The 17,736-nt window shown below is 38.0% G+C and overlaps 1 protein-coding gene across 3 annotated transcripts in view; it reads left to right on the top strand.

The window, feature by feature from the left end:
* ANO3 (anoctamin 3) overlaps positions 1 to 17,736 on the top strand; it is a 427,969-nt gene that overhangs the window by 217,649 nt on the left and 192,584 nt on the right. The gene's annotated exons all lie outside the window — the stretch shown is intronic.

The raw sequence follows: 17,736 nt of genomic DNA, 5'->3' as shown, positions 1-17,736 counted from the left end.
TCACATTTAAATACATATTATTTTTTCAGGCTACACATTTCAGAATTACTTAAATATTTTTCAAAGGTCATGACTATTTTTGCAATTATACAACTTAAGTAGTTATGATTCTAACTATGTCAAATAGAAAGTCCCATGAGATGAAAAATAACATGTTGAAAGGAATGATCTTGTCAAGTTTATAATACCTGTGTTTTAATGGAAGAATTATGAGTGATTTCCCCCCTTGTACTTTTTTTCATGTCTTTATTTTTTTAAACATTTTTAAAGAGCATTACTTTTTTCCTAATAAAATAAAAACAATGCTTATTGAAAAAAAATGAAAAATAGAAAGAAAGGAAATAATATATTGCTCTAAGTGCTTTTATTTATCTAAAAATAAACATTCTTCTGATTAGTTCCTTCTTGGGATTAAATGAACTAACCAATAAATATTTATCACACTGCAGAAAAAATACCTTAATGTAAAAAAGTATGTTGTTGATGTTAAGTGCCATCCAGTAATTTCTGAGGCACATTTAATGGGTTTGAACCACCAACCTTGCAGTCAGCAGTTGAGTGCTTATCTTACAGTGCCATACAATGATTCTTTAAAAAAAATTTTTTTTTAGAAATATACCAAATCAATCAATCTTCTCCTAAATTATGCCCTCTTCTCTTTTGGCATCTTTCTTAACAGCCAAATTGTACCCTGCTAGGTGGATCTCTAGATAGTCTTATTTGCAAGAATTTGTACATTTTGTATATAAGATCATTCATAATATGCATACCATTCTGCTATCCAAATCTGTCGTTTAGCAATACATTATGAGTATCTTAAATTGTCAGTGCAATTTAAGCCCACTCATCTTTCTTACCAGGTTCATAGAATTACAAAACAGGAATGTAGACAGCCCTTTCCTCCTGGAGGAAAAAATTAAATTAGGTATTTAAGAGAACCCTATATTACTACTGCTTGTTTTTAATTGGTTTTCTGAAAAACAGGAAGAACAAGGATATTGAAGTTTGATGAGTTATTGGCTTACATATCTAGATAATTTGCCTATAAACTTTGTGAATATCCAAAAATGGGATTTAAACTACACAAATGCCGCATTGAAATCTTGTATTCATTGGGCAGTCTCTTTGGATTAGTTTTCACAGAGATGCACAATCAAAAATATTGAATTATAATTTGTGGTAGCCCAAGGAAAATTTATCTTGTCATATCTATTGTTGTTAGTCACCTTCAAGTCAGTCCTGACTCACTGTGACCTCAATGCACAATTGAATCATATCATTGTGATTCGAAGGATTTCCATTGCCTGATCTTTGAAAGTAGAACCCAAGGTCATTCTTCGTAGTCTGTTTTAGCCTGGAAGCTAAGTGAGACTTCTTCAGCATCAGTACAACACAAAGCCTCCATTGATAGATCACTGGTGGCTCTGCTTGTTGTGGTGCATTGGCAGGGGGTTGTGCCTGCTGCTATTTCATGGAAAGCAAGAATTCTACCACAGAATCACCACTTTCTTCTTTCATATTAATTAAAATCTTCTTTAACATATATTGAAATAACAAACACATAAGGCCTTGAGTGTTTAAGAAGGAGGGATTTTTCACACACTGCTTGGTGTTAAAGAAGTGAGAAATTATAATTCTGACCTCAGTTTTTTATTGACTGCTTAGTTGTGTTTCTTTTTTATGTCTTTTCTGGAGACTTTAAACCAGAATATCTATATCATTGATGCTTAATTAAATAAGATGTATTTTTCTATAAAGTTACAAATTCCTACTTTATGTTATGATTTCTCCTCCATACTAACAGAATGAATCACGTCTTCATATATTCCCATAATATTTCATGGATGTTGGTGGTAGTTGTGATTGTATGCCTTGGAGCAGGTCCCAACTCATAATGACCTTGTATAGGGTTTCCGGAGCTATAAATCTTGATGAGAGTAGATAGCCTCATCTTTCTTCCATGGAGCTACTGATAAATTTGAACTTCTGATCTTGCAGTTAGCAGCCCAACTCATTACCCACTACGCTACCAAGGCTCCTTAGTTCATATATGTTGTTGTTGTTAAGTGCTGTTGAGTCAGTTCCAACCCATAGCGATCCTTTATAGGGTTTCCAAGGAGTGGCTGGTGAGCTTGAACTGCCGACCTTGAGGTTCAAATGACTTTGCAGTGTAGCACATTAACTCACAGCGCCACACCTGGATTGAACAAAATAACTGTAATATCAGTATTATATCTCCAGTTAAACATTCATGTAGCAAGTTGAAGTTAGGCAGGCACTATGGAAGCTGTTGGGAATCCAGTGAGTGAAGTGAATCCTATTCCTCCTCCTTCACTGCTTGCACAGGATGTGTAGGAGTCAGACATGACAACCGCATAGTTTATACGAGGTATGACTTTGTCCACAGCCTCCACCTTTTTTCTTGGAAAAAAAAATCTAGATTATTTCTTAAGTCTTCCTCCATATTTTTGCAAAAATTCTTGGTTGTTTCTCTTAAAAAGAGACTCTACTCTGCTTTTAAGTTCAGTCATTCCTAATTCCTCACACTTAATTTATATGCAAGAGATTTTTTTAAAATTATTGTTTTTAAGATTGGCCATCAGTAGACCAGTGTCCATTTGTTTGTTTCTATTTGTAGACAGAAAAGTTCTTCATTTTGGAGCTTTAGTTCATACTCATGTGTTTATGATTTGCTCCCAGCAGTTTGTTCAAGCATGGCAGAACTATATATTTTATTGGAATGAGGCTATCCCCACAAATTAGTCATTGCATTGAACACAAATGATCAGTCCCATATTCCTCATTGAGATAAATGAATTCTTTTCCTGGGAGTGGAAAGGGCTAGTGTTATTACAATTCTGAAGAATAAGTCTTATTAGTTTTTCAGCCAAGTTGGGAAATTTCAAAATTTTCCATCCTAGAAAATTAGAAACCTTATGAAATTTGATCCAGTGCCCTCTTAGGAACTCTTCTTACCCTAGCAAGAGAATGTGCTACAAAGTCAAAAATAAATAAATAATTTTATTATTTCATTCTTTCTATTTGGCTAATACTTGTATAACTAAAAGGCACTACAGTGATTTTTCTGAATAAAGTTGATGTTATGCAAGCAGGCTTCCAGGCTCCATAGTCTCTCTCTATGCATATAATGTTAAACAGTTTTCCTTACTAGGATGCCCTATATCATTTCACCTGAAATAAGTGACCTAAAGGAAAATGAAGTGGTGTTAGAATGGCTTAGAACAAGGATCATGACATAGTCTGAAAGGTGATAGAAGACTAGAAATGAGAAGAATGAAAGAGATAAAATATGACTTCAGATTTCAAAAATGAATAGTATATAAAATAATTGAATAAAAAGGCTAAATATAGTTCTCAATGCTAGCTACACATTAGAATCATAAGTGATTTACCACAATGGCAGGGAAAGAGGGAAGTGAAACTGGTAACTGGTGTTCAAAATAATGGCTAGTTTGTGGGGATGACCTATTTTAAATTGAAAACAAAACAAAACAAAAATTGTGTGGTTATATGGAACTTTATTAAAATGTTGACAGCAAAACCTAAGCACTCAGCCTGGTACAAACCCTAACCCCATGCCTTTGAGTCAATTCAGACTCATAGCAACCCTGCATAGAGTTACCGAGGTTGTAAATCTTTATGGAAGCAAAAATCGCCTTCATTTTCCTGTAGTTTGGCACAAAGTAGGTGACAAATACTGATTGAATTTCATGTTGATGTGGACACTTATAGCTGACCAGCATCATCAGGAGGTAAGAATGTATAGCTAAAGGCTATATATAAATGGTTTATAACCATAGGGTATATCCTTTGTAATACAAGTAAATTTCCATAGTATGCCAGCAATTTTTTTTCTCTTCTGGACTTGAAATCTTGAGCTATCACACCTTCTTTTTATTTTTCCCCTTTCACTCTGTTCCACTAACTTTCAGAGTGACTTTATAGAAACACAATTTATAAATTTCCTCTCTTCTCAGGAGTGCTTATTCTACCTCTTAGGAATTTGGGGTGGAATAATGAAGTAATAATGTGATGTGTGAAGGTGGTGGGTGTTTTGTTCCCTCTAAGAAGGCTGCCTTCATCAGAACTGAACAGAATAGTACCAGTTGGGAGCTTTCAATCCCAAGGGGAAAATGCAATCTTTCTCCCCGCCAACACCAGCTCATCTCTTTGTCAACCCCCTGCCCAGTAGTTGTAAGAAAATTAAACTACTTTAAAAAGAGAGAAAGAGAGTTCTAACAAAAGAGAAATTAAGTTGGGCATATTATAGAAGGAGACAGAACATACTGTTTGAAAATGATCTCTCTCTCTCTATTCCTCAGCCTTTCTTTCTCTTTTTATTAAAGAGATGTTCTATTAAAGCTAAGTGCTATCAAATCAGTTCTGACTCAGCAACCCTGGATAGGGCTTCCAAGGAGAAGCTAATAGGTTTGAACCGCCAGCATTATGGTTTGAAGTCCCGTGCTGATCCACAGCACCACACCAGGAGTCCAATAAAGAGATAGATAAATATAGATGGCTATCTGAACTTTCAGACAGAGTGAGGTATAACAAAAGACAGTCAGTATCAGAAAATTCAGGTATTAAAATTGAGAAATAGTCTGGCTGTACATGTACTCCTTTTTGACTTTTCACTTATTGATGGTAGTCATTGCAATGCAGAAATTTCCTTCTAAAGCAACTCCTGTGTTTTAGTTTTAGGATTATTTTTCACATACTAAAAGTTCACAGTAATGAATTAATCATTGTTATGGAAGCTGTTTGGAGTCCTGGTGTGGTGTCATTAGATAAGCACTTGACCTCAAGATCAGTTTGAACCTCAAGACCGGTGGTTCAAACTCACCAGCTGCTCCTTGGAGACCCTATATAGTGTTGCTATGAGTTAGAATAAAACAACAACAATAGGGAAGCTGTTAATGATGATCATTTGAATCCTGACATAACTCCCTCTTCTAGAATTAAAAAACAAAACAACAACAACAAAAAACTCTGTTGTCTTTGTATTGATTCAGACTCACAGTGACCTTATTTAGAAGAGAACTACCCTGCGGGATTTTCAGCATTGTAATCTTTACAGGAAGGAGCTCTGGTAGCGTAGTGGGTGCAAGTTGGGCTGCTAACCTCAAGGTCAGCAGTTTGAAACTACCAGCTGTTCTGCAGGAGAAAGATGACGCTTTCGGCTCCTGTAAAGATTACAGAATTGGAAACCCTCTACAGGGTTGCTAGGATTTGGAATCAACTCTATTGCACATAACCACCACCACCACTACCAATCTTTACAGGAGTCCTGGTATAGTTCTGTGGGATAAAGCACTGGACTGAAAAGTTAGTTTGAACCACAAGGTCGGCAGTTCAAACTCACCAGCTGCTCCTTAGAAATCCTATACAGGGTGGCTATGAGTCAGAACCAACTCAACAGCATTTCACAATAACAATCTTTATAGAGGCAGATTGTCAAAACTTTGTCCTGAAGAGCATCTCCTGGGGTTGAACTTTTGACCTTCTGGTTAGCAGCTGAGCACTTTAATCACTGCACCGTCAAGATTCTTATTCCAAAAAGTTGTTGTTAGATGCCATCAAGTTGGTTCCAACTCACAGAATGAAACACTTCCTATTCCTACACCATCTGCACAATGGTGTTCTGGTTGTTCTGTTTCAGCCCATTGCTACTGACATTAGGTCAATCCATCTTCTTGGGACCTTCCTCTTTTTAATGACCCTTCACTTTACCAATCATAATGTTCTTCTCTATGGTCCCTTCTAATAGCTTATTCAAATATGAGAGATGAAATCTCACCATTCTGGCATGTAAGGAGCATTCTGATTGTACCTCCAACACATACTGGTTTGCTCTACTGGTATTCTGTGGTATTTTCAATATTCTTCACCAACTCCATAATTCAAATGCATTAATTCTTCTCTTGTCTTTCCTATTCATTGTCCAACTTTCCTGTGCATATGAAGCGATTGGAAATCACATGGCTTGAGTCAGTCACACCTTGATTCTTAAACTGATTATCTTTGCTCATTAACAGTTTAAAGAGGTCTTGTGCAGCAATTTTGACTAATGCAGAATGTCATTTTATTTCTTGATTGTTATTTCCATGAGTGTTGATTGTGTATCTAAGCAAAATGAAATCTTTGACGACTTCTATCTTTTCTCCATTGATCATGATTTATTTATTAGTCCATTTGTGAGCATCTTTGTTTTCTTTACATTGAGTTGTAATCCATATTGAAGGCTGTGCTCTTTAATCTTCATTAGTAAATCTTTTAAGTTCTCTGTGCTTTCCAGCAAGCAAGGTTGTATCATCTTCATATAGCAGATTGTTCTAGTTTATTTGATTCCTTGTATCTTACCATCCCTTACTTAGGTACCAGTTGTATAGAATGTGTAATCGAGTTATGTCTCTCATCTGTCTTTTAACCAAGCTACTCAGCAAATGCTTATTGATACCTACCTACCAGGTGCTTGGATGAAGTCCTGGTGTGGTGCTGTGGGATAATGCGCTAGATTGCAAGGTCAGCCTGAACTACAAGTTAGCAGTTCAAACTCACAAGCTGCACCTCAGAAATCCTATACTGGGCTGCTATAAGTCAAAACCGACTTCACGGCACTTAACAACAAAACACATTCTTGGATACATAAATAAGCAAAATCAAAATTTCTGCCCCACTGCCACTTATACAAATGACCTCATTTATTAGAAGATGATACATACTAAAGGATAAACAATAAAGCAGATAAAAATAATGGAGGTAACAGGCAATAAGTAATATTAATCTACTAGACTAATGAACAACACGAACATCAATTTCCATAGCACTAGACCAGAAGAACTAGATGGAGAAGGTGGGGCATGATCAGCTTTGGTTAAATTCACTCTAATATAAATGAGATGTGGAACAATTTGAAACCCAGAGTCTCATGGCTTGTGTTATTCTAGATAGTATGTCTTCCCATAACTCTCCCAGCATGCATACACACAGTATTAACTCCTTTGACACATTCTGGATTTTACTCTGTATTGTACTCAGGCAACCAGTGTAATTAGCTTTCAGAAACCATGAGGAAAGAATGAGATTCCTTTGCATACCAGAATAAGGACAAACTTCTTAGAAATTATTTTTTGTCCCAATATATGCTTAATCCGGGATAGAGATCTTCACTTTGAAAAACCATTGGAGCCACATTAGGGAGAATACAATGTTCAAACATTAGAACATCCCGCAAGGTCTGGATTATTCAAGTCTTAATGCTGTTACAATTCTCAGTCTGACAAATTTTGATTTTATCTGTGTCTAGATTTCTTCTAACTAAGCAGACTGCGTTGAAAATATTAAAATGATACTTTAGAAGTTAAAAGCAAATTGGAACACAAGTAGCCAACACCATAGTTTTAAAAAAAAAGAATCTTGGTTAACGTTTTGAATATAATCACTTTTGTGTAGGGATAAAGCAGCAAGAACTATAATGAAAAATATAATATATCTTTCCTCACTCCAAATGAGGGGGTCATTTTAAGAGGTGAATGGTTATCCTTTTTTTAATTTTTATTTGTTTTTTTAATATTTTTAAAAGTACTCTACTACTCCTGTAAAGAAGCCTTTCAACCAAGTATGGGGCATTCATTAAAAAGATCTTAAAGATACCAGCAGCAATAAAGTTTTATTTTCTTTTACCAGTGACAAATTTTCAGCTTAATGATACATATATCTTTAAATAAATAACCATGTGAATGAATCAATGATAATTTTTAAAAAATTCATTCTTTTACTACCATGTTGTGGTCATTAGGTGCCATCGAGTAAATTCCAATCCTAGCAACCCTGTATAGGGTTTCCTAAGAATGGTTGATGGCATTAGAAACCACATGGGCGATGTCACAACAGAATCAAAAAAAAATCAAAAGGATAAAAACAGAATACTATAAAGAGTTGTACTCCAACAAATTTGAAAACCTAGAAGAGATAGATACATTTCTAGAAAAACATGACCTACCTAAACTTAACTCAGAATGAAATAGAAAGCTTGAACAAACCCATAGCAAAAGAAGTCCAGGCCCAGATAGCTTCACGGGTGAGTTCTACCAAGCATTCAGGGGAGAACTGTCACCAATTCTACTCAAATTATTCAAGAATATAGAAGAGGATGGAAAACTCCCTAATATTTTTTATGAAGCAAGAACAACCCTCATACCAAAACCTGGGAAGGACTCATTAAGAACGAAAATTATACACCAATATCCCTCATGAACATAGATGCAAAATTTCTCAACAAAATCCTAGCCAACAGAATCCAACAGCACATCAAAAAAATAATACATCATGACCAAGTCGGTTTCATAAAAGGGATGCAAGGATGATTCAACATTAGAAAAACAATTAACGTAATCTACCACATAAATAAGAAATAGGAAAAGAACCATATGATCTTATCAATTGATGCAGAAAAGGTATTTGACAAAATCCAACATCCATTCCTGATAAAAACACTCAGCAAAGTAGGAATTGAAGGGAAATTCCTCAACATAATCAAGAACATATATACAAAACCAACAGCACACATCACTCTCAATGGAGAGAAGCTGAAAGCCTTCCCTCTGCGAACAGGAACCAGACAGGGATGCCCTTTGTCACCATTCCTATTCAATATTGTGCTGGAAGTTTTAGCCAGAGCTATACAGCAAGACAGGGAAATCAAAGGCATCCGAACTGGCAAAGAGGATGTAAAACTCTCTTTATTTGCAGACGATATGATCCTATGCATAGAAAATCCCAAAGATTCAGTAAAAAAAAAACTACTGGACCTCATTGGAAGATTCAGCAAAGTGGCAGGATATAAGATCAAAAATCAGTTGGATTTCTATATAGCAACAACAATAGCACTGAAAAGGACATTAGGCAAGCAATACCATTTACAATAGCTGCCCAAAGGATGAAATATTTAGGAACAAACATAACCAGAGAAACAAAGATCTTATACAAAGAAAATTACAAAACACTATTACAAGAAACCAAAAGCGATCTACAGAAGTGATGTTCCTGGATAGGAAGACTCAACATCATGAAAATGTCAGTACTGCCCAAAGCAATTTGCACATATAATGCAATCCCAATCCAGATTCCAACTACATTCTTCAAATAGATGGAAAGGAAAGAGACCCAGGATAAACAAAACACTGACTGCTTAAGAAGAAGAACAAGGTTGGCGGTCTCTCACTCCCTGATTTCAAAATTTACTACATGGCCACAGTGGTCAAAACAGCCTGGTACTGGTACAATGAAAGATACATTGATCAATGGAAGAGAATTGAGAATCCAGAAATTAACCCATCCACATACAGCAAAATGATTTTTGACAAAGTGCTTAGGCATGTTACATGAAGAGGAGATAGTCTCTTTAACAAATGGTTCTGATAGAACTGGAAAGCAATATGCAAAAGACTGAAATAAGACCTTTGCCTCATGCCCTATACAAAAATGAACTCAGCATGGATTAAAGATCTAAATGTGAATTCCAAAATTATGAAGGTCATCAATGAAAAAATAGGGACAAATGTGAAGGCACTAATTCAGGGCATATACAGACTACTAAACATTTTTAAAAATACACAAACAAAAGTAGACAAAATAGATGAGTGGGACATACTAAACATTAAAAGCTTACATGCATCAAAAGACTTCACCAAAAGAGTCAAAAGGGAACCCACAGAATGGGAAAAAATCTTTTGCAATGACACATCACATAAGGGACTCATTTCTAAAATATATAGGAAACTACAAAAAGAAAAAGACTAATAACCTAATAAAAAAAATGGGCACAGGACATGAACAGACACTTCACCAAGGAAGAGAGCCGGGCAGCCAACAAACATATGAAGAAATGTTCATGATCATTAGCCATCAGAGAAATGCAAATCAAAACAACAGTGAGATATCATCTCATACCAGCAATAACAGCAAAGATCAAAAAAGCAGAGGACAACAAATGCTGGCGAGGACATGGAAAGACTGGGACCCTCCTACATTGTTGGTGGGACTGCAAAATGGTCCAACCACTCTGGAAAGCAATATGGCGCATCCTCAGAAGGTTGGAAATCGAAATAAAATACCTTATGACCCAGCAATTACTCTACTTGGTATTTACCCACAAGAAATACAAGATATAACATAAGCAGATATATACACACCAATGTTCACAGCAGTATATTTACAATACCAAAAAAATGGAGACAACCAAAATGCTCATCAACTTAAGAATGGATAAACAAACTGTGGTATATGCACACAATGGAATAGTATGCTACCTTGAAGAACAACAAGGAAGCTGCAAGCTATCGCATAACATGGATGAACCTTGAGGACATTATGCTGAGTGAAATTAGTCAGCCACAAAAGGATAAATACTGCATAAGACCATTATTGTAAAGAACTGAGAAAAAGAACCCACCCAAAAGGGGGAAAAAATCTCTATATATAATTGCTGAACACTGGGATGTATGGGTGAGAGGAGGGGAGGCAGGGAAGGGAAGAAAGAGCACAGGGTAGGGAATAGACATAGGAAAGCCTGGGTGCTGGGGGGAGGGCAATACACAAGAAGGGGGAGGGAAAAAGAAGAACAAGGTGGATGGGAGAATGGTTGGGCAGGTTTGCCTGGGCTAGATGGGACAGAGGTAAATGATGAGGTATGAACAAACTTGGAATAACAGGGCTTCAGGATACAGGAACAGAGGCATGGCCTGAAAGGGGATAGAAGGTGAATAATGTTAGGATGCTTGGCTGTCTTTTGAATCTTGGTTTCCCTGGCATACCACTATAAAATAGACACTGGAGGGGGAGAGAAAGAAATAGAAAGCTTGTAAGTTCATCTTCTGCCTATAACTGATAGGAATACCTAAAATGGGGCTACAACGTGCCCAGTGAAGGAGGCTTTCCTGTGGAGTCTCTGTATTACACGAGACCATAGGTGGATTCCTGAACAGCATCCAGAATCTCCTGAGGGGAAATTTCCACTTGAAAGGACAAGCAGACCAGCCTGGAGTGTCCAGAAGAACAGAAGATACTTCCTGAAAGAAAGACTGACAGGAAAAATACAAAACAATACAGGCAGATCGACTGATTACTTACTACAAGAACAAACAAGTTGTTCACCCAGGAGACATCAAGGCAAGTGATCAGGTCCCCTCAGGGCAAATCTCCTTCCAAGGCTGGGACCTAATGGTAATACACGCTCTGATTGGTGACCACATTCGTCACAGATAGGAGGAAGTGAAGGAAGGGCAGCAGTGGAGCTGCGAGCTAAGCCCCACAATGTTCAATGGACTCCTGTGAACTCTGGTGGAGACCTGGTTGGCCAGCAGTGTGGCAAGACCTGGGGACTATTGGGCCCAGAGTTAGTGACATAGCCACAGAGGACTAAAGTGGAGAGTGAAGCATCAGCTGATAAGAAGAGAGGGCACATGCATAAGTACACTTACACTTGCAGATAATACCCACGTTACCTGGCTTCAATGGCTGGATGATCAGAGCTCAACCAGAAGAAGAAAGAAGAAGAAAAAAAGAATAATCTGATACACTTTGATGAACTTGACCTACACTTATGGAAGCAGTAGCTCAAAAGAGGGAACCAATCTTCACAGCGAGGATCACTCCCACCCCCGCCACACACGGAGAGCACAGGGATGGGCAATTTGGACATTGGCTACCCAGAATGGGGGCTTACAGAGGCAAGAAATGACTGGCTTACAAGGTTTCAAGAGGGAACCCAGATCCAGAGGACATGGAGCAAGGTAGAATCTCCACTGAGTAGTATCCAATCTGTTTAGGTGGGGCCGAGGAAAGGAGATGCAGATAGGTCTCTTGCAATACAATGGTGAATAATTGTTATCAGGACTGATTGTGAGGGCTGGAAATGTAAAGGAAGATGTTTTGTAGCAAAGCAAGGGGACGGATTAACTTTGCAGTCTAGGGGAAGAAGTCTCTGGGACCATCAAGGGAGAAGAGTGGAGAACGGGACCCTACCCAGGGAAGCAGTGATGCCAGAAATGGAAGCAGAGACACAGATGCAGAGAGATGGAGTGGCTGGGGACTTTGGACCTGGAGAGGAAAAGGGCCTATGTGCTGACAACCGGGGAGCAGGCTTGCTGGGTATACCCTGTGGTTGGTGGATGTTGCATGGAGGGAATTGTAACCATAGCAAGGAAACTATATACAATGGGATCAATATGAAGCTAATGTTCTCCCATGTAAACTATCACATAACTCAAAATAAAGCATCCTATATGCTTCAAAAAAGAAAAAGAATGGTTGATGGGTTTGGACCTCCAGCTGGCAATTAGCAGACCACGGCTTATTCTAAAATGTCACACCAGGACTCTTCACTACCATAGCTAATACTATATGTAACTCAACCTGACTTCAAAAGCCAATAGATAATTGTAGCCTACTGTGTCATATTCTGCCGTTCTGTTGTGCCATTGTAGGATAAGCACTGGACTGATAAGTGCAAAAGACAGCAGTTCAAACACGCCAGCCACTTCTCAGAAACTGTATACAGGGTCAGCATGAGTTGAACCCAATTTGGCGGCACTTAACAACAGTATGTCCTGTTTTATCCATATAGAATTTTGCAAGACCAATTATTTCTTCATAGCAAATATCTTTCTTCAGCAACATAAATGGGGACTACATATGTGGAGCTCGCCAAATAGAATACACAAGAATCAGGTTAACTACATATGTGGGAAGAGATGTTGGAGGAACTCAATATCAGTCAAAACAAGGCTAAGGGCTGTCTGTGCAAAAGACCATCAATTGCTTATATGCAATTTCATGCTGAAGCTGAAGAAAATTCAAACAAGTCCAGGAGGACCAAAATATGACCTGAATTATCCCACCTGAATTTAGAGCCCATCTCAAGAACAGATTTGAACACTAGTTGATTGACGATCAGATGAGTTGAAGGATGATATAAAGAACATCATACATAAAGAAAGCAAAAGACTATTAAAAAGACAAGAAAAAGAAGGCCAAAGTGGATGTCAGAAGACATTCTGAAACTTGCTCTTGAACTAATGGTAGCTAAAACTAATGGAAGAAATGCTGAACAGAAGATTTCAAAGGGCAGCTGAAGAAGAAAAAGTAAAGTATTATAATATAATGAAATGTGCAAAGACCTGGAGTTAGAAAATCAAAAGGGAAGAACACACACATTTCTCTAGATTAAAAAACTGAGGAAAAAATCCAAATCTCAAGTTAGTGCAATGTTAAAGAGTCTCTGAGCAAAATATTGAACAATGCAAAAAGCATCAAGAGAAAATAAACACACAGAGTCACTGTACCAAAAATAATTGGTGGATGTAAAGCCATGTTAAGAGGTAGTATTTGATCAAGAACTGCTGTTATTACAAGCAGGCATGCAAGCTCACTGGTGACTGTGTTGGTCTACTTCTGAGTGGAAGTGGGGGAAAGGTAGTAATGAAGACATGGGCTAAGTTTGACTATGTTCCATAGACTCCTGTTGAACTTGAGATGAGAGAGAGAAGAGGAAAGGCTGGTTGGTTCAAAGTCAGGGAGACTTGGGAACTCCTGAGCCCTTATCCACTGACCTAACCACGGTGGGCTAAAGCTAAGAATGAAGTGGCCAGTTGATATGAAATGGGAGCAGGTGTGCAAGAATGCGCAGACTTGCAGATAGTACCCATTTGACCTAGCTTCGATGGCTTGATGATCAGAACTCTACTAGAGAAAGATAAAGAAGTTTGATATAGGAAGCAAGTGTAAATTGCTACAATTTGACGATCTTGACCTACACTTATGGTTGTTGTTGTTGTTAAGTGCTGTTGAGTCGGTTCCGACCCATAGCGACCCTGTACAGGGTTTCCCAGGGTGTAAATCTTTACGGGAGTAGAAACGTCATCTTTCTCCCGCGGAGCGGCTGGTAGTTTCAAACTGCTGACCTTAAGGTTCGCAGCCCGATTCGTAACCACTACGCTACCAGAGCTCCTTAGTAGTAGCACAAAATACAACTGAGAGGGAAGGAATTTTCTCATCAAAGATCAGGTCTATCCCCTCAGCACACAGGGCTGATGGGAACAGACAACTTAGACATTAGCTACCTAAAATTAGGGCAGGGAGAGGGGGCTGTAAAGGCATGAAGTGGCTTATAAATTTTCAAGAGGGAATTTAGTTTCAGAGTGTTCGGGGGAAGGTAGAATCCCCACTGAATCATTTTCATCTTGTCTAGATGGGTCTGGTGAAAGAAAATGGAGATAGTATTCTTTTGATTCAATAGTGAGTAATTATTATCATGACTAATTTTGGTTGGCACAGCTGTAAATGTAGAAGTTGTGTAACATAAAGGGGGGATAGTTAATCTTACATTCCAGGAATATAGGACCCTAAGGGTATCAAGAAAGACGAGCATGAGCAGAAATGGGACCCTAACCAAATAAGCAGCAACACGAGAGATGGAGGCAGAGGTGATGGCATGGAGAGATAGAGCAGCTGAGGACTCCAGACTCATAGAAAGAGAAAGTCTGTGTGCTGGCGGTCAGGAGACTGGTTTGCAATATGTGCCTGTTGGTTGTTTAAACAGTTATATATTCCTGTGTGGTTTTATGTACATCAAAAAAAAAAAGGGGGGGGGGATAGAAGCAAAATACTGTTAACATATGGTGGCGCATGGAGGAGACTTTAATCATGAAATGAAATAAAATACTATTGGTTGAGTGCAAAACCAATGTTCTCCCATGTTAACTATCACACAATAAAGCTTTTAAAATTTTTAATTAATTAACTACTGCTATCTACCCTGTCCCCTCCACTACTATTACCACAGCTTCCAGACGGAGGGTTCTCTATAAATGAGAAGTAGTGGGCAACTTAGACACTGGCTACCTAAAATAAGGGGGAGATAAGGGCACAAAATGACTGGCTTACAAGTTTTCAAGAGGAAGTTTAGTTTCAGAGTGTGTGGGGGAAGGCAGAGTCCCCACTGAATAGTTTTCATTTTGTGTAGATGGGTCTGGTAAAAAGAGATGGAGATAAGAGTCTTAGGATTCAATAGTGAGTAATTGTTATCATAACTAATTACAACTATCACAACTGTAAGGGTAGAAGTTTTGTAACAGAAACTGGGGAATAGTTCGTCTTACAGTCCAGAAACAGAGGACCCTAAGATCATCAAGGGAAAAGAGCACAAGCACAATGCGGAACCCTATCCAGAGAAGCAGTGACACCAGAGATGGAGGCAGAGATAAGAACATGGAGAGAGGCTGCAGCTGAGGACTCTAGACTCATGGAAAGAGCAGGTCTGAGTGCTGACAGCCAGGAGGCAGGCTTACAGAATGTGCCCTTTGGCTATTTAAATGATTATATATTCCTGAGATTTTTGTGTACATCTCTCCCTCCAAGAAAAAAAACAAAAAACAAAAAAAACAAAACAGAGAGAATGGAAGCGCATATCGTTGAAGATGATGCACAGAGGAGATTGTAATTATTGCAATGAATTGATGGTGTAAAGCCGGTGTCATGTAAACTGTCACTCAGCTCACAATAAAAAAAAAAAAAAAAGGAGCAGTAATGGCCACAACTTAGATAAAACTTGAAAACATCATGCTGAGGGAAATAAATCAGTTATCAGAGGACAAACACTGTGTGATAAATATATGTTGTTGCTAAGTACTGTGGAGTCAGTTCCGAATCATAGTGACCCTACACAGGGTTTCCGAGGTTGCAAATCTTTATGGGAGCAGAAAGCCTCATCTTTCTTCCGTGGAATGGCTGGTAGTTTCAAACTGCCGACCTTGAGGTTAGCAGCCTGATTCGTAACCACTACGCTACTAGAGCTTCTTACTATATAGAAACCAAAAATTATTAGTGGTTATCAAGGTTGGGACAGAAGGGACCATGGTGAGTTTTTCTTAGGGGACACAAGTTTATATTAATGGTGGGAGAATAATTTGGAAAAGGTTATTGAGAATGACTGCACAACTTGAAGGATATAATCAAACTCACTAAAACATACATGTAGAAATCGTTGAATTGCTATGTGTTTTGTTATGTATCTTTTCACCACAATTTGAAAAATAAATTTTACAAAGGTGTCTATCAAAAAAGAAGAAAAAAAAAAAAAGAAGAAGAACTGATGTTATTGACGAAAGCTGTCTGTTGAGGTGTTCCAATAAACTAATGTAGTACTGGAGGTTCTCACTCCTCTATGCCAAGAAATTTGGAGGACAACTATTGGCCAGATGATTGGAAAAGATCCATATTTGTGACTATTCCAAAGAAAGGAACTCAATGAATAAGGAAAGCATTAAAATATCATTAATATCACATGCAAGTAAAATTTTGCTGAAGATGATTAAAAAATTGCAGTAGTACTTCAACAGGAAAATATCAGAATTTCAAGTTGGATTCAGAAGAGAACATGGCATGAGGGATATCATTGCTGATGTCAGGTGGATCTTGCCATAAAGCTGGAAACATTAGAAAGTTGTTTACCTGCATTTTTTTTTTTTTTTTACTATGTTAAGGTATTCCATTATATGGATCATAACAAACTATGAATAACATTGTTAAGAATGGGAATTCCAGAACACTTACTTGTGCTCATGAGAAACCTGTACATAGACCAAGAGACAGTTACTCAAACAGAATAAGGGGATAATGTATGGCTTAAAATCAGAAAAGGTATGTATCAGGAGTGTATCCTTTCACCATACTTATTCAGTCTGTATGCTGAGCGAATAACCCAAGAAACTGGACTATTTGAAGAAGAACATGTCGTCAGGATTGGAGTAAGGCTTGTTAACAATCTGTTATATGGAGATGGCAAAAAAACATGCTTGCTGAAAATGAAGCGGTACTTCCTGATGAAAATCAAAACATACTTGATTCTAGACCCATTCCTGTCTTTAAAAAATTTTTTTTATAATATTCTTTTGGTCAAACTTTGTCAAAAATAGTCAAGTGTGTCAGTCTAATAACAAGAGGTTTGCGTTTGACTATTAGTGCTTGTCCCGCTTTCTCTAATAATGCTGCTTAGATATGTCAGTCACAAAAATTTGGAATATTGTTTTGGCAAGCCCATAGAAATAATCATATCCAGAATTTGGTACTATGTGACTGCAACAGTAATTTCTTCTATAGCGATCAGTATGAGGCTGGTCCTTATTATATGGAAGTTTAAGACATCCAAATGTCTGTTGCTTCTAACTGCTAAATGCAAGGTCAGTGATTCAAACCTACCAGCTGCTCCTCAGAGAAGTTATACAGGGTCACCATGAGTTAGAATCTACTGGACAGCACTTAACAACAACATTCCACTCCATAATCCTTGAGCAACCACTTCTCTGCCTCTCAGTGGTCTCCCAAATCCCAGGGTTCTGCAGTTCACTTCAGATTCTCACAGAACTCACAGCTCACCAAGGATATGGCTTACATGGTAGAGGAGGCGGGCAAATCCCAAATCTCAATTATAAAGCTGAGTCTTGAGAATTATTCGCACTTATGCCCAGGCCCATAGAGCTCTGCTAGCATAGTGGTTATGAATCGGACGGCTAATTTCACGGTCAGCAGTTCGAAACTACCAGCTGTTCTGTGGGAGAAAGATAAGGCTTTCTGCTCCCATAAAGATTTACAGCCTGGAAACCCTGCACAGGGTTGCTATGAGTTGGAACCAACTCCATGGCACATAACAACAACAAC

Source organism: Chrysochloris asiatica, unplaced genomic scaffold (assembly GCF_000296735.1).
Source record: "Chrysochloris asiatica unplaced genomic scaffold, ChrAsi1.0 scaffold00196, whole genome shotgun sequence".
Classification (NCBI taxonomy): domain Eukaryota; kingdom Metazoa; phylum Chordata; class Mammalia; order Afrosoricida; family Chrysochloridae; genus Chrysochloris; species Chrysochloris asiatica.
Note: the sequence above shows the minus strand (reverse complement) of the source record. Positions and strands in the feature narration are given on the sequence as shown.